The sequence below is a fragment of the Belonocnema kinseyi genome, chromosome 5, assembly GCF_010883055.1.
Source record: "Belonocnema kinseyi isolate 2016_QV_RU_SX_M_011 chromosome 5, B_treatae_v1, whole genome shotgun sequence".
Taxonomy (NCBI): Eukaryota; Metazoa; Arthropoda; class Insecta; order Hymenoptera; family Cynipidae; genus Belonocnema; species Belonocnema kinseyi.
Window position 1 is genome coordinate 97,334,328 of NC_046661.1, and position 7,226 is coordinate 97,341,553.

Sequence of the window (7,226 nt, forward strand, 5' to 3'; positions counted from 1 at the left end):
AACAGCTGAAGAAATTATTAAATACGTTAATGGTAAAATCACTCCCAAAAATTTCTATTAAAAAATTTAAATTTAAACTCTGATTTTTAAATCCGTATCAAACATAAGAATTTTTTATTTAATTATCCAAATTCAATTCGAAGGCGTCCGAATATAGGAAAATTTTCGATTTTGAAGATAATTAAAGTTTTTAAGCCGTCCAGTTTAATGATGAAACAATATTTAATTTGAATAAATATAAAAAATTTTTTTCCTGGGAATTTCAATTAATATTTTTTTTCATTAACATAGACTATTGGTTTTGAACCAAAAATTGAATAGTTAAATTGTCTTTTGAAAAATTATTTTTTAAAAATTTGTAAATGTGCATTCTCAATGAAAAATTTAAGAGTTGAATTTTTGCGTCTTTACAAAAAAGGATTGTAATCTCTCAAGAATTCAAAAATAATAACATCCCATAATTTTTTATTTTGAAAAAATAAAATTTTTGAATGTTGAAATTAATATGTGAATTACTTTTTGATTTAGATGGATTAAAAATTAACGAGCAATATTTTTTCTTTGAAAATTAAATCCAACTTATTATTTAAAGCATGTTTTTTTTGTCTCAGAGCTTATTTAAAAATGAAGTTGATATATTAATTTAAAAGTTTTCATAATTTATAGGCAAATGTATTTAAATCTAAAATACCAAGGGATGAATTTCCAACGAAAGAGTTGCGGTTTTAAGCTAATAAGTAAAAAAAAATGATAGAAAACCGTTGATTTTTAAACCCGAAGAGTTGAATTTTTAACAAAAAATGTGATTTTTCAACCAAATAGACGAACTTTTACCAAAAAAGTTAATCTTAGACGAAAAAATTGCATTTACAACCAAATATTTGAAATTCCAATTCAAAGGACGAATAAAAAAAAGAATTAAATTTTTAAAATAAACTAATTGAATTCAACTAAAAAGACCATTTTTTAAATAAACTAGTTAAATCTTCAAGCACAAGCAAATTTTGTTAACCACACAGTTGCACTTTTAACCAAAAAAGACTAAATTTCTAGCAAAAGGGATCAGTTTTCAATTAAATAAGATTTTTTATTTAAGAGAAAAAAATGTAAACCAAATTGTTGAATTTTGAAGGCAAAAAGACGAATTTTCTTAGAAAACAGTTCAATTTTTTATCAAAAAATATGAACTTTGCACCAAAAAGTTAATCTTCAAACAATTAAATGAATTTTCAGTAAGGAAAATTAATTTTCTACTCTAAAAGAAGAATTTACAAAAAAATACATAAATTTTCAACCAAATAGTTGAATTTTCAACTAGAAACTATTAATTTTGAACCAAAAATCGAATAGTTAAATTTTTTGTTGAAAACTTAATTTTTGAACAAAAATAGAAAAGGAATTTTCAAATAAAACGATGAATATTAATGCATTCTCAATGAAAAATTTAAGACTTGAATTTTTAACCTTAACATTTTTCTGTCTTTACAAAAAAGGATTGTAATTTCTTAAGGATTCACAAATAATAAAATGAGATAATTTTTTATCTTGAAAAAATACAATTTTTGAGTGTTTAGATTAATATGTGAATTACTTTTCGATTTAAATGGATTTAAAATTAACAAGCAATATTTTTTCTTTTAAAATTAAATTCAACTTATTATTTAAAGCATGCTTTTTTGTCTCATAGCTTATTTAAATATGATATATATTGAATTTTCAACAACAAAAAAAGGTTAATTGTTTACCAGGAGATGAATTTTTTACGAAAGAGTTGTGTTTTTAAGCTAAAAAGTAAAAAAATTTAGAAAACAGTTGATTTTTAAACCCGAAAAAATGAATTTGTAACCAAAAAATATTATTTTTCCACCAAGTAGTCGAACTTTCACCAAAAAAGTTAATCTTAGACCAAAAAATTGCATTTACAACCAAATATTTGAACTTTCAATTTAAAGGACGAATAAAAAAAATGTATTTTTTAAAATAAAATAATCGAACTTGTAAAAAAAAGAAGAATTGATTTTTCAACAAAATCAGATCAAAAGAGATCAGTTTTCAATCAAATAAGATTTTTCATTTAAGAGAAAAACATGTGAAACAAATTGTTGAATTTTAAATACAAAAAGACGAATTTTCTTAGAAAGCAGTTCAATTTTTTATCCAAAAATATTAACCTTGCACCAAAAAATTAATTTACAATCAATTAATTGAATTTTCAGTTAAGAAGATTAGTTTCCTACGGTAAAAGACGAATTTACAAAAAAATACATAAATTTTCAACCAAATAGTTGAATTTTCAACTAGAAACTATTAATTTTGAACCAAAAATCGAATAGTTAAATTTTTTTTTAAAAAATATAATTTTCAAACGAAAAAATAAAACGAATTTTTAAATAAAATGATCAATATTAAGCCAATAAAATAGATTTTCAACTACCAAGTATTTGAATTTTCAAATAAAAAAAAGTGCATTCTCAATGAAAATTTTAATTGTTGAATTTTTAAACTAAGATCGGCAAAATTTCTACCAAAAATGAAAGTCAAATTTTCGAATAAAATAAATAATTTAAATCTATGAAATAACGACTTTTCAAACGAATAATTAAATCTATATAAAATTATTTTCTAAAAAAGTAGTTCAATTTTCAATTATAACTGATTATTTTTCAAATTATTATTATTTAAATTTAATGGTTAAATTTTCAACTAAAAATGATAAATTTTAAGTGAAAAATTGAATTATTTAAATTTTTAGGGAAGGACTTTTTTTTTAATATGAAAAAACATTTAAAAATGATTACAAAAATAATATACAAGAATTCAATAAATTAAAAACTGCGTTTTATGGAGGTTTTTAATAGAAGAAAATGGTTTTTGTTTCTTTGGCGTTTTAAATATTTACAGGAAAAATATGGAGAATTTTTTTAAATAAATAAAATTCAGTTTTATTTTTACAAAAAAATATACATTTGTTTAGATAAAAAAATCTGTAGGCTGAAAATTTATTATATTTGAAAAGTATTTCGTCAAATTTGGAATGAATTGCTTTGTAAATTACTTGTAAAATAAAATCAATAGTTTAGTTTTTGAAAAATTTAAAATTTTTAGACTAAAAATATGAATCTTTTGAAATTATTCATTATTATTTTTGAAATTATTAGTAATCTAAAAATTTTTAATTGTTCGAAAATTAGAGTAATGATTTTATTTTATAATTAATTTATAAAGAAATTCAATCTAAATTTGATGAAATACTGTTCAAATATAATAAATCTCCACTCTACACATTTTTTGGGTTAAACAAATATATATTTTTAAAAAAATATAATTGAATTTTACTTATTTAAAAAAAGGATTGATACTTTTTATCTCTCTAAATATTTAAATAGTTTGAATATATCCAAAAGTGACAAAAAATAAACAAAATTCGAGGGCAAAATGATTTAATAAGAACAATAATTTTTAGAGTAAGATATTTGATTTTCATTTTTAGTAAAAACTGATTTAAATAAAATACTTGTGAAAAATTTGTCATGTTTTGGTTAAAAAATCTTCGCTTTTGGTTAAAAATTCGACTATTTGATTGAAGATTTTACTTTTTGCGAAAGTTCGTTTTTAAAGTTGAAAATTAATCTTCTTCTGTGAAAATTTAAATAATTCATTTTTTGCTGAAAATTTATCATTTTTAGTTGAAAATTTAATAATTAAATTTGTCGTTGAAAAACCATCGGTTATCGCTAAAAATTGAACTACTTAATCGACAGTTGAACTACTTTTTCAGACATTAATTTTATATAGATTTAACTATTTTTTTAAAATTTGTTCTTTCATTTATTTAAATTAATTTTTTACATGAAAATTTGACTTCGAGTTTTGGTAGAAATTTGGCCGATTTAAGGTAAAAAAATTCAACTATTAAATTTTTCATTAAGAATGAACATTTTTTGGTTTAGTTATAAATTAATTTTGTTGTTGTTTGGAAATTAATTATTTAACTGGCAATTTAACTATTCGATTTTTAGTTGAAAATTAATAGTTTTTAGTTGAAAGTTCAACTATTTGGTTAAATTTATGTATTTTTTTGTAAATTTGTCCTTTATTGTATAAAATTAATATTTTTTCATCATTTCAGTTTAAAAGTTAACTATTTTGTTGAAATTTTATTTTTGTTTTGAAATTTAATTATTTTGTTAAAAAAATTTCATTGTTTTTTTTTAAATTGGTCCTTTGAATTGGAAGTTCAAATATTTGCTTGTAAATTATGAAAACTTTTTAATTAATTTAACAACTTCATTTTTAAATAAGTTGTGAGACAAAAAAAACATCCTTTAAATAATAAGTTGGATTTAATTTTCACAAAAAAAAAATATTGCTCCTTAATTTTTAATCCTTAAGAAATTAAAATTCTTTTTTTTTATGACAGAAAAATTAGAAGGTGATGAAAAATTTAAAAACTTTCGAGTTCAATAGAAATTTCTTTTTTCACTTTTCACAAGTTCCAATTTTTAGTAAAATAATAATTTTTATTCGTTTCAGAACGCGTTTCACCCCCAAAACGACTGAGAGGCGGAGTTCGATTTATTGAGGCAATTCCTAAAAATCCTTCAGGAAAAATTTTACGAAGAGAATTGCGTAATATATTGAAGTCAAATTTGTAAAGCTTTAATGCGATTTAGAAGAGAAAATTTATTTTGTAGGTACAAATTATTGAATTCGATTTTTAATCATGCCCATGTGTTCAAATTAATAGTATTATTAGAGTAAGAGATTTAATAAATATAATTTCTTGTAGTAATAATATTTTAACTGAAATAATATGAAATGTGGAAAAATTGAAAATAATTAAATTCGAGTATTTTAGATTTTCGTTTTTGATTATTAATGCAGGAGCGAAGAAATTATCCAGTAAAAATTGTGGATAAACATGATCTTTCTTTAGTGAAAAAGTGTCTTCGTTAAATTTTTTATTCTTTTTTTGGTTGATTTTTTTAATTTTTGAAGAATATAATATTATAATTCCAAAATTAAATTTCAAAATTAAAATTTACAGCCATGGAAAAAATTTCTATTTGTTTAAATTTTAAGTTTAATTTAAATTTTTTAATTTTAATTTCAAAGAGAGCCGAAAATTTAAAATAGTGATTTAAATTTAAGAAACTTGATCAGGATGAAAAATTTAAAGGATTCTGATTTTAAAAGCGCTGAAATTTGAAATAAAATGTTTTATTTTAAAGTTCTACAAGCTTACAAGCACTTGAAAAAATTGAAGTTTTCAGAATCTGGAAATAATGAAAGTTGTATTACAATGAATCTAAAATTTTTTTATTTGAAATATATACAAATTTTAAAGCCACCGAATTTTAAGGAAAACGAAAATTTAAAAGTCGACACTTTTCGAGACGAATGCAATTTTATAGAAATAATATTTTGTACTAAATTTTAATTCACTCAATTAGTGCTTTTTTTTTTAAATTTTGAGAGAATTTTTTCTAATTTATTTAGTAATTTAACTTTTTAATAATTAATTTGAAAGAAATTGGATGAACGACATTTCAAAGATGAGTGTGCAAATAAAATAAAATTTCGGGATTAAAAAATTTCGAGAAATAAAATTCCAAACAATGTAAAATTTCCGAATCGGAAAATTCCCGAAGTTATAAAATTCTCTACAGAAAATCGCGGAATATGAAATAACCGAACTAGAAAAATCCCGAATTTGAACAAATTAAAAAATTGTTTTTAATTAATATTATTAATTTATTAGAAATACAAAACCAAATATTTTTATCAGAGAACATTTTTTTCAGTACTAATTTTATTATTTTAAGTTTGAAATTTTATTTTTGAAAACGTTTTTCTAATTAAAAAAATACCATGCACATGTTTAAACAACATTTTTCATATAGAAATAGTTCCTTTTTGATACAAATATTTGATTTTTTCGCGTTTTTTAAAATAAAAATGGTTTCAAATACAGAAAATACTACTTTATACTGATAATGAGATTTTTACAAAAATTTTTTTAACAATTTATAATTGTTCTTAACAATTTTCTCTTAGAATTGAGATAGAAAGTCGTGCTTTTTAAAAAAAAATCCGCTTTTTGTAACATTTCCAATTGAAGTGAGGTAATAGGTAATTTATGTAAACAAAAATAATTGTTTAAACAATTTATTGTTATTTTTAATAATATTGTCTGAATAGTTCTAAGAATTACGTTTTTTCTGCTTTTTTAAATTTTTGTCCACTTTTCAATTATTGTAAAGTAATAATTGATTCAAGTTATCAAAAATAATTGTTTTAACAAATTATTCCTACTTCTAATAATCCCTGAAGCTCTAAAATTGTCCAAATATAAAAATCCCCATTTTGAAAATTCACAAATCATAAAATTCTTGGACAATTTTTCATGTTTATTATATTGCAGAAATGGAAAAATGCCGTAAATTTATAATATTAACGAATTTGAAAATTCCCGACTAATAAAATTTCCTACATGAATTTTCCGAATTATGAAATAACCGACCTAGAAAATTCCCGAATTTGAACAATAAAAAAATGGTTTTTAATAAATATTATTTATTTATTAAAAATACAAAAACCAAATATTTTTTATCAAAGAACATTTTTTTCAGCACTGATTTTCTTTTTTTTTTTAAATTACAAATCCGATTTTTCACGTTTTTCGTAATTTAAAAAAAATACAATGTACATTTTCAAACAACATTTTTCAGCTAGAAATAATTCTTTTCATTTACTTTAATTTTAAAATTAACCAATAATATAAAAAAAATTAAAAATTAAACAATTTTTCTTTGATAAAATTATTTGACTTTTTCGTGGTTTTCTAAATAAAAATGATTTCAAATACAGAAAATACTACTTCGCATAGATGAGGTTTTAAAAAAATTGTTTAAACAATTTATAATTGTTCTTCACAATTTTCTCTTAGAATTGAGATAAAAAGTCGCGCTTTTTTTTAATTTCCGCTTTTTGTAAAATTTCCTATTAAACTGAGGTAATAGGTAATTTATTTAAACAAAAATACTTGTTTAAACAATTGATTATTTAAAAAAATAATATTGTCTTTAAATAGGGCTAAAAATTGCGGGTTTTCTGCATTTTTAAAAAATTTTTATCCACTTTTCAATTAGTGTAAAGTAATAATTGATTCAAGTTACTAAAAATAATGGTTTCAACCATTTATTCCTATTTTTAATAATCCCCGA

General features: G+C 20.7%; 1 protein-coding gene across 1 annotated transcript in view; it reads left to right on the forward strand.

Moving 5' to 3' along the window:
* LOC117173797 overlaps window positions 1-7,226 on the forward strand; it is a 70,250-nt gene that overhangs the window by 22,044 nt on the left and 40,980 nt on the right. The window lies entirely within an intron of this gene.